This window comes from Zalophus californianus, chromosome 13 (assembly GCF_009762305.2).
Source record: "Zalophus californianus isolate mZalCal1 chromosome 13, mZalCal1.pri.v2, whole genome shotgun sequence".
Lineage (NCBI taxonomy): Eukaryota > Metazoa > Chordata > Mammalia > Carnivora > Otariidae > Zalophus > Zalophus californianus.
The window spans coordinates 32,839,379-32,854,856 of NC_045607.1; the positions used below are offsets into that span (position 1 = coordinate 32,839,379).

General features: G+C 42.3%; 1 protein-coding gene and 1 long non-coding RNA gene across 2 annotated transcripts in view; one reads left to right on the plus strand and one right to left on the minus strand.

The window, feature by feature from the left end:
* Positions 1-15,478, plus strand: part of GABBR2 (gamma-aminobutyric acid type B receptor subunit 2) — a 343,152-nt gene that overhangs the window by 119,896 nt on the left and 207,778 nt on the right. The gene's annotated exons all lie outside the window — the stretch shown is intronic.
* On the minus strand, positions 7,677-10,042 carry LOC113935103. The gene is made up of 3 exons (XR_003523900.1): positions 9,991-10,042; positions 8,030-8,163; positions 7,677-7,765 (listed from the first exon to the last, which is right to left on the minus strand). It is a non-coding gene; the product is annotated as an uncharacterized LOC113935103 (long non-coding RNA).

Sequence of the window (15,478 nt, forward strand, 5' to 3'; positions counted from 1 at the left end):
ACAGTGTTTTGCTGCTCGACTTAATATTTCTAACTTTCCTCTAAATTTTCTTCCAATTTTTTGGAAAATGTTCGAGCCTGCAAAAACGAAAAGGAAGTGCAGTGAACATCCCATACCCTTTGCGCAGGGACACCAGTTGTCTACGTTTTGCCATTTTGGTCTTCCTCTCCCTCTCTTTCCTCTGCCTCCCCGCCTCCACTCATTTTTTTGTCGAAGCCCTTGACGATAGTTTGCAGACATGACGACACCTCACCACTAAATATGTCAGCATGAATCTCCGAAGAACAATTATATCCTCTTATATCACCATAATATAATGATCACATCTACAAAATGAAGAGTGATACGATAATCTTAACTATTATGTGGCCCGTATTCAGATTTTCCCTTGTCCCCAGAATGTCCTTATTGCCATTTATTTGGGGGTGGGAGAGACCAATCAGGTAGCGGGCAGTCTTAAGTCCTGTCACGTGCTTAGTCTCCTTGAATCTACTACTTTTAATCTCCTACTTTTTTTTTTTTGGCTTTTGGAACATTGACCTTTCTAAAAAACCCAAGCCAGTTGTTTTAGAAAATGTTCCCAAATCCCAAATCTGGATTTGTTTGATCATTTCTTCACAGCTAGATTCCGGTTAAACAGTTTGGGCCAGAATGCTACCTTTTTTATATACCATGTGTTTCCCGCTCCTTTGAGTCAGGAGACCCACCTTTGAACCATTCTCGATGATGCTAAATTAGATGCGTTGGCTAAGGTGGCATCTGCTAGATTTATTGTAAAGATACCTCCTCCCCTTAAGTAATCTGTGGGGTAAAACTTCGAGGCTGATGTCCTGGTTCCCCACAATCTTTTACCAGATGGTTTGAGCATCAGTTGATGGTCCTGGCTGAGCCATGTTACATCGGGGCTGCAAGATGGCCATTTTCTGACCCAACTCCCTCCCTCCTGCCCTGAAGCTGGCATTCTCCTCTTCAGAAGAGCATTCCCTTCTTTGATGCTTTCTTTCCCTGAACCTGCCCCCTTCTCCCCCTCTCTGCCTTTTCCTCGATTTGTCTGGTCACTTAATATTTTACCTGCCTTAGCTTTGGAACCAGCCATTTCTCCAAGCATTCCTGATTCTTTCTGCTGGGGCGTCATTTTTAGGAACCAAGATCTGGGGGATAGCTCTGTTCGTTGCTACTGAGGTTCACTGCTTCTAGGTTGTTTTTTTTTTTTTTTTCTGGTAGACTGAACTAGAAAATATACTTCTTAATGTTTTAAACAAAAACATTTAAATTTGAATATGATTCAAAGGAGATAATCACACCCATCTAGGACATTTTACAAGCCACCTGGCCTGGATTCTTCAGGAGGGTTAATGTTGTGGAAAACAGTAAGAACAACAACAGAAAGGCCAGGGACTGTTCTTAGATGAAAAGAGGTTATAAAAATATAGCGGCCAAATGGGAGGCACAAATGCTGATTAGATCCTGGTTTTTAACAACTGAACGGGCATTTTGGGGAAATTGAAGAAGTCAGTGTGGACTAACCATTGGATGGTACTGAATTGCTCTTCATTCTCGTAAACGTGATAATGACACTGTAATAATACCATAGGGGAATGTTCTTAGGGGGTGCCTTCTGGACTGATGGGAGTGAAGTGTCAAAGTTTATAATTTCAAATGAATCAGAAACAAAAACGTATGTGTGTGTGCATCTCTGTGTATGCGTGTATATGTGTGTATGTATATGTGTATCTATAGAGAGAGGAAAGCAGATGTGGAAAATACATGGTGAAGGGGGTGTATGGTGTTCACTGTACTGTTCTTTCAACCTTTTTGTAGGTTTGAATAGTTTCACAGTCAAAAGCTGTGAGTGTGTATGTGTGGGTGGGGTGGGGGGGTAGAGGACACTAGATGTCTCCTAGTCAGACGGCGAAGATGCATCCAGAAGTCTCTTCACAGATTTTTCTTTGTGTGATTGATATACTTGTAAGTGCCTTGTTTTCAGTTCTTAGGGATTGGTTTCTTTTAGTTAATTTTATTAATTTTATTTTTAAAACCTCTACAACTTTTAGATGATTCCACAGTCAAAAGTATGCAACAAGTAGAGAATTTCTGGACCCCATACAGCTTCCCTCTGTTCTGTTCCATGCCCTTCCTGTAGATAGCCATTTTTCATTTATCCCTCCAGTGTTTCTCATTCCAAATATACATAAATGTGTGTTTTTAGTCCTCTTTCTCTTTCTCACGTGAAAGGGAGCATACCGCATATGCCATCCTGCACCTTGCATTTTTTCCCTTAATTTTCCCAGAGCTGTCTGTTTTGTCAGTCTATAAAGACATTCCTTACTTTTTTTACAGCCACATAGCACTTCTCGATGTGGATGGACTATAGTTTGGTCAGCCAGTCCTCTATCAATGGACATTTGCGTTGTTTCCGGTCTGTTGGAATAACCTGGGCCACGTTGTCATATGTGTGCCTGTGTGAATTGGGGATGAGTTCCTGGAAGGGGGATTTGTGGGTCAAGGGAATGCATCTGTAATTTTTCTACAAGATAAGTATTTCCTGAATGAGTGAGAAAACTAATGAATGAACTTGATTAAGAAGAGCAGAAAGTAAAAGGCTGATATCCAAATGGAGACATAAAACAGTTAGACTGAGTGTCTTGAAAGAGGCTGGTTTCAGGCCCCTCTCAGGAAGTCTCTAAGTGCAGCAGTGTTCATTCCCTCACCGAAAGAATGAATTCCTCCTTGGTCTGTAAATCAAACACAGAATTGCTAAGTCATGAAAGGGTAGAGCTGAAATAAAAAGCCACCCAGTGCTGTCTCCTTTATTTTAACAGTTAAGCAAGGAACCCCAGGCCCCAAAAGAGGAGGGGGCCGGGAGAAAGGTAGAGAAGAAACCCCCCATTCAGGTCAGTTCCATCCGATGCAGTAAGCAGTACCTGGAATATCTGCTTTAGAATAAAGCATACTTGTTTGTAGGTTCTACCAAGAGTCAAATGTGAAATTGCACTACCACGAGCCCCTGAGATAATACATAGAGAGAGCGCAGTGGTTCAGACCCCTGAGTGCTTTCTGTCCTAACGACATCACCTTTCACAGAACTCTCTTAGTGTAAATGGATTTTGTTCACATCTTTTGTGTTATTCTAGGGCATTCAAATGTAGTCATGATGATAAATCGGATCGGGTGGAGGCTTTGGTTGTGTGCGTTCTGGCCGGTGATGTGGGTGGTCATGTTTGCTGAGGAGAGTCTGAGATTACATAATCCTGGTGTTGGTGGCATTCTGATTTGATTCTGAGCAGGCAGCATGGAGCAACAAATGAGGTTAGCCCAGCCCAGCTGTGGACTCGGGCTGTGAGCCTGGGCAAGTCCCTTGTCTGCTCTGGTCCCCCATGTGTAAAACGAGGAGTTAGACCAGTTCAGGATGGCAGATAAATGAATGACGTTGGTGCCCTTACCTCCCCATCCTGTGCTAATTGCAGGCATGACTAACTGATCCCCTCACGCTCTTCACCGACTTAAGCCACGTCTCTGGCCACCACGGTCAACCTGCTCGTGACGTCACATAGGCTCGCGCCTATTTACCGTCTCTGGCGTCGATGGTCACTTAGGATTACCAGATAGGATCCAGGTGCCCGGTTAAATTTAAATTTCAAGCAAATAAAGAATAATCTTTTAGCACCAGCATGTCCCCAGTATTCTAGCTATGGCAACCCTCTTAGGCCATTTCTACTTGTATGGTTATGTATCTTTTTTGAACGTAATTCATTTCTTTCATTTGAGAGGTCTGTCTACCCCCTTTGTGGCGCTTCTGATAGTGCTCCTTCTCCAGTGCCCAGATAAGAGTCTAGGTCATTCTGTATTATTTAAATTCATATTATGGCTTAATTTAATGGAAAGTGATGGAGATTTGGGTAGGAGATTTTTATTTCTGAGGACTGTATATTCTTGTAGGACTCCTTAAGGAACCTGCAATCCTTGGGTCTACCACTTGTATTGTTAACTGATTTAGGATTTTCCTTTAAATGCACTCATCCTTTTATTTAAATACCATGAATGAAAAATCAGTATCATTTTCTAAGAAGACGGTGTAAAAGTAGAAAAAGAGAAAGCATACCATATTAATCTTGGGCTGAACTAAAATCACTGGGTTTGCCATCAGCAGACACCAACTTGTGCAAACCCCCTGCTGGTTTGGAATCCCCTCCACAACCCTGTTAGACAGATGATTCTTGAGCATCTCCTTGAATACCTCCAGTGATGGAGAACTCAGTACTTTGAAAGATTTCGATTCCTTCTTGAATATCTCACTATTAAATATTTCTTCTGTATATTGATCCACCTCAGGCTCCCTGAGACAGTCATATATGGATCCTAGTTTTCTCTCTGGGAGAGACTAGGTTTCTCACACACTGAGTTTGCTCCCTTTGCATTCATTCATACATTCATTTATCAACAAATATTTGAATGCTTCTATGAAAGCTGCTAAGAGAACTGAGGGATAGCAGGGAAGGCTCCCTGGAGGAGGTGGCCATGAGCAGGCCTAGACGGATGAGTAGGAGCTGGCTGTGAAGAAATGGGAGGATCCAACAGATAGAAAGGCTACATCCTCTTTCACTGCAAGCATCGAGGTGGGCCCCAGCACACCTTTCTCCCCCTATAGATGTGATTGCAACCTATCCACTAATTAGAGGTGCTAAATTGACATGAAGAGACATGATTTTTGCAGTGTGGTAATTAAAAGGCTGTTGGCTTCACAGCTGCGATCACACGAGAGCACTTCTTACCCATAAAGACATCAGCTGAAAGCAAAGTGCAAAGGAGCTGAGGAAGCCAAAGAGGATTCTAATGTAATTTGCTAATTTCCTACATTTGTCACCTGTACAGCTGCGAGGGGGGAAAACGGAACATTTTACCAGAAGTTTAAGAGAAAATTAAAGACATACATCCTAATTGTACACAATTAGACAAGCAATATAATCATTATTATTATTTTTAAATTAACAAGCCATTTTAAATTCACTCGATTAGGATTTAGAAGGCCTGATTGATTTAGAATTATGTCTCTGCCTGGTGGCTGCCACGTCGCAGCGAGCAAACCCTTTCATTCACCCAAGCATCTCATCTGTGAAATGGGTATACTCCTCTCCACTCCGCCCTCCTTGGGGTTGAGGTACTACCAAGGGGAAAAGCTCTGTGAGTTAGGAGGCCTTTCATAAGGGTAAGAAACACCCTCTAATCCCCATAACGTCTGAGTCTAGAAGTCGTGATCTGACATTAACCACCATTCTCCTCGGATCCGGAGACGGGAGTGGGGTGGGGTATGTCAGCCTGCATTACAGAGAAGGGGACAGACCCCAAACAGTGGAGGAGGGTCCCTGAGTTGCATAGTGGGCAGTGGAGTGGGCATTCCGACCCAGCCCACCCACACTGAGGCCCTGAATCCCTACCTTATGGGCCATACTGCTTTCTCAGTACTGTCTTGGTTTGGGTGTTTCTCTGTTTTACTCCCATTTCTGACTTAAATAAAAGGGAAAGAAAGGATTCGGGGAACTAATATTTGTTTTCCAACCTTCTTTATGTAAAATAATGAGAGAAATGCTGGGGCAGGGAAGGAATACGTAAAAATCACACAAGGTCCTATCTAAAAGAGCAAAAAAGTAAATTACTTTACAATTTAATATTTACAAATAAATAAAAGCTATTTCTTAACCTGGGTGATGGGCAGTTGGATATTGGTTTTGTTATTACTCCTTAAACTGAACATATGTATTTTATACACTTACACGGTTAGACGTAGCTTATATATCATGATAAAAGTTTAAAAAGAAAAATATGAAGAATTTCCTCTTAAATAAAAAATATATATATACACACATATGAGTTTTGTTTCATATAATTGAATTGGATCACCCTAGGGAATCAAAAGCATAGTAAGCCAGTGATTCAGTATTATTGTTGTTTCTTTTTTTTTTTATTTTTTTATTGTTATGTTAATCACCATATATTACATCATTAGTTTTTGGTGTATTGTTGTTTCTTTTAAGCAGATTTTATTTTATTTTTCTCCTTTCTTTTAAATTGCCCTAGTTGCTTTCTCATCTTCTACCAGGTGCCTCCCTAAGAAACAGCTTTGAATATTGGAAAGAGAACTGCATGCCAAAAATGAAAGTCCCAAGTTCAAGCCCTAGCCTTGCTACTTGCTAAAGCACAGCTTTGAGCAAGTCACTTAACCTCTCTGAGTTTCAGTTTTCTTATTTATAGAATGAGAGTCATAATGTCTACTCTACCAACATGGTGGGTTTTTGTGAAGAGCAAAGTTAGACTAAAGAAGTAAATGTGTTTTAGAAGCTGTTAATTACAGAGAGGAAGCATAGCAGTCTGTGGAATGAGCAAAGGCTCATGCAGTCTTCCTGCTCTGCCTGTTGCTTGCTGTGTGACCAAGTGCAAGTGACTCAACCTCTCTGAGCCTCAGTCTCTTCATCTGAAAAGTGCAGATCATAATAGTGTCTACCTCGTAGTGTTGTTTTGCTCATTAAATGAAAAAGTGAATGCTGAGCCCTTAATGCAGCGTTTGCCCCATGATAAGTGCTCATCATGCAATAAGGAGTCAGATTATCTGAGCTCAAATCCCAGCTCTGCCCCTTACCAGCTGCATGGTCTCAGGCAGGTCACTATACCTCCCTGAGCCTCAGTTAGTCCAGGAGGAACAAACACATGATGCCTCCTCTGCCTCCCTCACACACGGTTCCGAGCTCCCCAGAAGACTATGGCACAGAGGTGGGTGGTGAAACCTGAGCAGCTGTGCACCTCTCAGGCAGTAGAAACTAACGCTCACCAGCAGGAAGGAGAAGCCATTATTCCTCAAGTGGTTCCAGCCCGGGACCTCGGACTAAAAAGGCGTCCAACCTTAGAGCAAGTCTCTGCATGACGCCCCAGCAGGCCGTTTGTGGGAATGGGGCTTCAGGAACTCACCCCAACACCAGGCATTCCTTTCCCCTCATTAACTCGGGAAATGCTTTGCAGCCACTCCACATCCCATTAATCTCACGGGCATCCATGGAGAGGCACTCTGTGTCCAAACAGTTTTTCGCCAGGGCTCGGGTGCTGCAGCGACCTGGCGCAGACCTGAAGCGGGCCTGAGTTCCCAATGCACCCAGCCCAGCGCCTTTGTATACATCCTGGCACTGGCCACAAACAGGGTTTTGTCAGAAGCTTCCTGAGAAAGTTGCATTCCATTCATCTCAGCTGAAAGGGACCCGAGATGACAAATACTTCCCTCATTTAATTACAGAAACAGTCAGCAAACCCATGGAACAAGATTAAACCGAGCAGAGAGCAAGGCTTCATCATATTCTGCCCCCCTTGCTTCTGGCCCGAGTCTCTCACCTAGGATTTCGCAACGAGGGCCGCTCTTGGTCGTACTCTCCACCTGAAAAATGCCGTCTCTCTGCAGAAAAGTTAAACTCAGAGGCCCCAAACCAGGGAAAGAATGAATTGCATTTAGGCAAGAATTCATCAGTGGCTTGGAATTTAATAAAGATCCCGAAGTTGGGAGGTGTATTTACATTTTTCATCTGGGCTTATATCTGCAAAGTGAAGTGAGACACAAAGGCAATTATCTGAATAAATCAGAGCAAATGAAACACATACCCACACAAAGCCAACAGACTTCTTCATCATTTTCCTCAATTGCTGGAGAGAAAAGCAGAATTGTGTGGTTACAAGGAACCTTTGAAATCCTTCGTCCATCATATTCAGAGGTGAGAAAAACGGACACCTAGAAGAAATGATGTCCTGTTCTCACAGTCATAGAGACAGGGTTAAATATGAGACAGCCTCAGTCTCCCAACTCCCCAAAGTGGCCTTGTAGTGGCCTCAGCCTAATATTAAAGTGACTTGTGGTTCCATAAGCAGACCCACAAAATATTTTGTGCCAGGCTGGAGGTCCCCTCCCGGAGAGAGATGCTAACAGCTCTCTCCCCATCTCACTCTGCTGGTTAAGGTGAGTCCCCCAGAATCTCCCAGGACCAGCCATGCCCACCAGGGGTACTTGCTATGTGTGAGAGATTCTGGAAGCCTTGGAATCAGCTGCCTCGCCCCTGTGCTACGGGGTCTCAGAAGAAGGAGCAAGTCCCGGATCATTGCCCCATCTCAGCTGGGACTGGCCGTTCAGAGCTGGTTGAAGAAAGAGAACGAGATATGAAGTTAAAAGGCCAGTTCCATCATTCCTGTACTGACCTCGCACAACTGCATCGCCTTTCTTTTCCATGGTTTCTTCAGCTGTAAAATGGATGGTGATTCCTACCCCATAGAACTGAGGGGCCCTAAGACCAACTGATATTCTAGATGTTCGGCGGCTTCAATGATTTAAAATAGATGGAGCTAGATTGATAAAATCCTATGAAACTTTGCCTCCTGGCACTCTGAACAGTGCCTCATAAGACAATAATTGTTCTGAAAAAGAATAGACTTTTCCCTCTCTCTCCCACAATCTGAGTTAGAGACCCAGGGCTTTACCAACCAGATATTGGACAGCTACACCTCCACTCACAGTTGCTGACCTTTGAAGCAACCAAGATGCTTTCTTCTCGTCTCTTCTCATTTTCATCTCTCTTTGTAAATTCAAACAGACCTATAAATTCCTAGGAAAAGCTGAATAGGAAGACGACAGGAGGACACTAGGAGTGCGTTGCATCCTGGGAAGCCGAAACCTCTTAAGTAAAATTTTATGGGCAAGAAAGAAAATCCCTGGCAGCAGTGCATGATGGAAATATAATGTACTGTGTTGATTAAGAGCATCAGAAAATTAGGCACTGAGGGCAAAGATGTCACTCATTAGTGTAGAACAGCAAAAAGAGAGTCTCCTGGATGCTAAAGACTGTGCTCAAATACTTATTTCCCATTTTTCTGGGAAAAATATTCAATTATAGTGTAAAAAGACAGAAAACGGGGCCACGGCAGTCCATGTATTGTGTTATTTGATAAGCCATGTCTGAAAAGGCCTGCCTTGCTTTTGACAGTGAGTACACTGGAAACAGCTAACATTCAGCCTTTGAAAAAGTATTGCAAAAATAATCAAAGGTGCATCATACCCAGAAGAAGCAGAGGAAGAGTCCACCTCTGAAAATGATCTATTTCAGAATAAAGAAGAAAACTTCAGAAAAACATTTAGCATCCTCAATCATATGCAGAAAAAACAGGGTTTCCACGAACTAGCCTGAGATAAGACAACAGGATAAAAAAGGAGTGTGATCCTAAACAACTTTTAGGAAATGGAAAATCTCAATAACATCATAAAAATATGTTAGAGACAGTCAAACTTAAAAGTGAGGCTGTTGAAAAGCAGATCAACAAACTCACAGAACAAAGAACCTGAAAGGCTAAATTGCTTATGTACAGCTAGTCAACCACATTACAGTCAAAGGGCTGCAAAGTCAAATAATAATGAAGTGCCACCACATCCCAGGAGGGTTACCAAGAAGGAGGAAAGCAGATCATACCAATTATTGGCCAGGATATGAGGAAACAAGAACCCTTGTGCCCTGCTGCTGAGACTGTGGATAACCCAGCCACTTGACCAGAAATTAGTGAAACTAAATCTGCACAAACCCCATAATAAAAGATATGGAATAAAATGAGATGCTCTTGTGGGATGTAGAAGACAAGAACAAAGAGATAAAATCATGGAAAGAAAGAAGCTCAATATGGAATAGAAGAATGAAAAGACAACATCTAAATGATGAGGCTTTCTTAGAGGAAAGACAAGAATATATATGAATATAATATGATCAATATACTATTACATATAATACTACATTTATCTTGTATATACATCTGTATTTTTTCTGAGTTGAAAACTTATATGCATAGATTGAAGGACTCCCAGTGTCTCAGATAAAAATCAAGAGTGCCACACCAAGATCTATCTTGGCAAATTTTTGGAAATCTAAGAATAAAGAAAAAAACCTTCGGGGACCCAGGCAGAGGACACCAGATACCTACAAATGAGCAAGAGTCAAACTAGCCCCATATTTCTCCTCTGCATCACTTTGGAGTTTCAAAGGGGAGAAGTGTAGCCCAAGAATTTTAGACCCAGCTAAATTCTACCATTGTCAAGGCAACAGACGGTCATCCTCAATAAGATTTCAACCACTTGCCCTTCTTCAGAATATTAAAGGATACTCCCGCAGTTTGAGACAAGAAGCAAGATTAATATATCCAGAATGGAGAAGAGTAGACTGAGTACTAAAGAGAACAAGAGGAAATATATAGGAAGCGTCCAGAGAGAGTAGGACTGCTGGGGCGCCTGGATGGCTTAGTCAGTTGAGAATCTGACTTGATTTCTACTCGGGTCATGATCTCAGGGTTGTGAGATGGAGCCCCGTGTTGAGCTATGTGCTGGGCATGGATCCTGCTTAAGATTTTCTCTCTCTCTCTCTCCCTCTGCCCCTCCCCACTGCCTCCCCCCCCTCTTAAAAAAAAAAAAGAGTAAGATTGCCAACAAGATAAGTGCAAGATCAAGTACTTATTACAGCAATAAGCTTACATGTTTTAAAATCCATGGGCTCTTTTCAAGAAATACACTTTAAAACAATCTTAATAGAATGCAAATAAAAGGAGGATCAGGTCTATGACAGGCAAATACAAGCAGAAATAAAGTAAGGGTTTCAATATTAATATCAAGCATGATATAATATAAAGCAAAAAGTAATAAAATGACCAAAAAAGTAATAAAATGACAGAGGGTTTTATTTTACCTTGATAAATATTTTAATTCTCAGTTCATGTAATGATTATTAAGTACCTGCTATTGGCACCAGGCAAGGGTATACACTGCTAAAAAATAAAGATATAACTGTAATGAACATTTATGTTCAAAACAACATAAAATCAAAGCAGATAAAACAAAAACTGTTGAAATAGATGGAGAAATTGTCTGAGACGATAGAGAAAAATTTAACAAGTCTTCTGGTCTTTGACAGATCAAGTAAACAAATACAGAGCATGTGGTACTAAGTTACTTTGGTTGATTATCTGTTATACATAAGAAATCTGATAGAGACTCTTACAGCTTACAGCTTGAGACTGCCTTCTCTTTTCCAGCCACCATGGAACTTTTACAAAAATTGATTGTAGAATAAGCCACAAAGAAAATCTCAATAAATTCCAAAAGCAGACCCTATACATGCCAAATTCTTAAAACAATGCAATAAAACCAGAAATGATAACAAAACTATAAAATAAATTTAAAAGTACTCTCTGAAATAAATCCTTGGTTAGGGATTAACTCAGAGCCTCAGTAACTCAGAGCCTCAATCATAGTGTGTTTGGAAATGAACTTGGTGGTGTGAAAACAGGAAGAAGAGCCCAGAAAGTTGGGCATTGCAGTTAGGGCCATGAAGCAGCAGGCCTGGTGTTTCCAGATGCTGAGTGCCTGGGCCAGGGAGGAAGACCTAGCAAGCACATAGGATGCAGGTGGGCAGTCTTCAAGGGGAGAAAGGACACAGGTGTTGGAGTCCTGTAGACCCAGATTGGAGTCCTTCTTCTACCTCTTGTTGGCTATAGCGGATATCTCGATGTCTCCCATTTCTAGGTTTTAGCCTGCTTATTCAGAACTAGGGATGTTGAGCTCTATTTGTGGTTCTCAACCCTCCCTGGGTTTCATAATCACCTGCGAAGTTATTTAATAATAATGAGACCTAGGCTCTAGGCACAGAGATTCTGATTTGGTTGATTAAGTTGGTGGGACCAAGGCATCATATTTTTTTTCAAAGATTTATTCATTTATTTGACAGAGAGAGAGAGAGACAGTGAGAGAGGGAACACAAGCAAGGGGAGTGGGAGAGGGAGAAGCAGGCTTCCCGCCGAGCAGGGAGCCTGTTGTGGGGCTCGATCCCAGGACCCTGGGGTCATGACCCGAGCTGAAGGCAGACGCTTAATGACTGAGCCACCCAGGCGCCCCAAAGGCATTGTATTTTTTTTTTTAAATCTCCCCAAGTGATTCCACCTTGCAGCCAGTGTAGACAACCCCAGAGCTAGATGACTTCTCAGGTTCCTCCTAGACACCTGCAGCCTTTGCCCGGAGAAGAAAGTTTTAGGAGGCTAAAGCCAGAGGCACGGTAATGGAGAGCAATCTAATCAGAGTGAGCATTATCTCAAATGGGGCAGAAAATGCTGGTGCCAGTGTATATTTTGCACCCAACATGATTTAGACTGGGGGCATAGAATGCACTCCAAACCCATTGTAAACACAATGGGCCATTTATTCACTGAACAGTAACCACTGTAATTACCTACAGGGCAAACATATGAGGTTGCTCAAGCAACAATTAATTGTGGACCTGGAGTTGATGGGACAATAGTGATAAAGTATCAACCAGAGTGTGATTCAGAAATCACATCAGAAAACCAATATTTCCCAAATTGTGTTAGATAAGCATTTGGGGGGATGTGACGGCACATATACCATCCCAGGTCCTGAAAGAGTTACTCCCTGATTTTTCTAATAGCTCCCTCTTACACTGGTGTCCGTAGGAGGCTTGAAGTCTTGTTTTAATTTTGAGAGAAGAGTCACAGACACTATATTCAAGGGGACTGTAGAGAGCATCTATTTCTTGTCCTCATTCTGGGACCCCAACATCACTTGCAGGCAGGGGTGCTGACCTTGTTCAGGTTATAGGACCCTCTTGATGAACCTGATGGAAACTGTGGATCCTCTTTTCAGAAAAATGGGCATGCCTATAGGCGCATACCTTCACACGACATTTTCATATAATTTTTGAGGAGCTTACAGACACCTTGGAGCTCCTCTGTATTCTCACTAGGTCATGGTCCAGCCTCCTTTTGCATACCTCCAGATGCAGGGATCTCACTACTTGCAACGCTGGGCAACTCTGAATGCCAGCATTCTTCAGTGTGTCCAGTTGAGATTTGCCTCTCTGTGTGTTCTTCTTCCCATTGGTCCTTCTTCTACTCAGAATTTTTCTAAACAGTCATCCTACCCTTGACCTTTAGCAGGTTTGGGATGATGTCCCTCTCTCTATGAGGACCTTAGAAGCTGGTCCCTACAGGTACTCTCTAACTCCAAGGGACAGCTGATGGGATATTTTGTGTTCATTTCCAACAGATGGAATGTAGTGAGGTTGCTGATTGGACTCAAGAGATGCAGGGATCCTAGGTAGTGGCTGTCTACCCTCTGAGCCAGACCAGGAAGAGGGATAAGATCTCTGTTGCCTCACTCTGTGGAAGTCTTAGGGAGGAAAAGAAGGAACGCTTCCTCAGGTGACAAGAGAGGCAGTAAAAAGTATCTTCAGCTGGAGCCTGAGGGCACCTGGATATTTGTTCTCTGGATGCTGAAATTGGGCTCTGGGATGTATTAGGTCTAGAGCTGCTGCTGGGACCGCATGGGCCCCTGGAGAAAGCTGGTGGCGACAGAGTGAGCTCGCTTCCACTATGCCCTCTCTGGACCAAGGGTTTACATGAAACAAAAGAAGGAGGGAGGGAGGTTGGGAGGAAGGAAGAGAGGAACAGAGGGAAGGAGGGAGGGGGGATGACCAACTGAGAGAAACCATGCAGGAATTATTTAATAGTCTCAGAGGGGGAAAGGCCTTTCTAAATATGACACAAAACCCGAGGACATAAAAGGGAAAAAATTGATAAATTCAACCACATTAAAAAAAAAAAAGGTCTCTATGGCAGAAGACACTATAAGAAAAATGAAAAGAAAAACTGCAAACTAGGAGGGAAATGAGCAACTTCTATTGCAAAGGGCTAGTTTCATCAATATAAAAGATCACTTCTACCAACTGATAAGAAAAAGACTAAGAGTCATATTGGAAAACAGGTAAAGGATGGGAACGGTTTCCAGAACAAACTGCAAATTGCTCTTGAGCATAGGAAGTTGTACTCATAGGAAGTTGTAACCTTGCTTATAGTAAGGTAAATGCAAATTAGAAGTGCAATAAGATATCATATTTTCACCGGCACACAGCAAAGATCAAAAAGTGTGATAAAGCATCTCCTGTGGGTGAGGCCGGGGGACAGGGAGAGCAGAGATCAGAGGAAATGCTACGGAGGAGATGACATTTAAGCTGGGCCTTGGAGGACAGATAATTAAAATCCAATTTAGCAACTTACTGGCACTTAAAAGAAAGAGAAGAAATAATGATGGGGAAAATAGACAGATTTGACTACTGAGTGTAAATTAAAACACACATACACAATGTAAAAGCAAACAAACTGGAATACTTGCAGTAACTGCAATAGTCTGAGTTTGGATGCTGTTCATTAGGCTCAGTAAGAAAAGCATTGGAATACCACTCAAAAATAAACAAAGGACATGACAGAGCAACTCCCAAAATAGAACATACTACTAGTTAACGGTCCCATGGAAATAAGCTCAACATTATGCATAACCCATGAATGCAATATGATTCATTTTTTTAGTGATAAACCATTATAAGATTATATAGAAAAATGTTTTATTTCTCTCTGTTGGTAACTAGTGAAATTGGCCCTCTAATTATACCTGGCTAGTGGGGGTGTAAATTGACATAATTTGGGGGGGAAATAAGTATTAAGTCTTTAAAAGCTCATCTCCTTTATGTGGGAAATTTTATATCATGGGCTCTATCCTACAGAAATAGCCTAAAATGTGGAAAAAGGATGCTCTGCACAAAGATGCTTGTAGAATAACATGACAATAATGACAAATTGCAAACAGTCTAAATGCCCCCAAATGAGAGATGATTCAGTAAATTATGGTATGTTCATATGCTGGAGTATTATGCAGCTATTAAAGTGTTTGCAAGGAGTTTCTTTTTAACAAGATGGTTTCAAGGCTTGTGGGATAATATTAAGGGAGGGGTTCAATTGTGTACATAGAATGATCTCAAGAATCTCTTTTTTAAAAAATTACTGTGCATGGAAAAAGGACCAGAAGGAAATAAACTACATTAATGGTGGTTCATTGGCGAGAAGTAAATTATTGGTCCACGTTTTTCCTTCTTTCTCCTTCTTTTGCATTTTTTAAAACCTCTTCAATTATAATGTATCACTTTCACAACAAAAGGGCTTAAAAAATGTCTAGCCCAGGGCGCCTGGGTGGCTTCAGCTGGTTAAGCAACTGCCTTCGGCTCAGGTCATGATCCCAGAGTCCTGGGATCGAGCCCCGCATCGGGCTCCTTGCTCAGTTGGGAGCCTGCTTCTCCCTCTCCTGCTCCCCCTGCTCTCTCTGCCAGAGAGAGAGAGCACAAGCAGGGGGAGCGGCAGGCAGAGGGAGAAGCAGGCTCCCAACTGAGCAAGGAGCCCGATGCGGGGCTCGATCCCAGGACCCTGAGATCATGACCTGAGCCGAAGGCAGATGCTTAGTAACTGAGCCACCCAGGCACCCCTAAAAATAAAATCTTTAAAAAAATGTCTTGCCCCATGTGTTTGTACCCCACGTCAGGCTTAGGGGCTCTGTTCCAAAGGTTCTGGGCACATAGCTGTG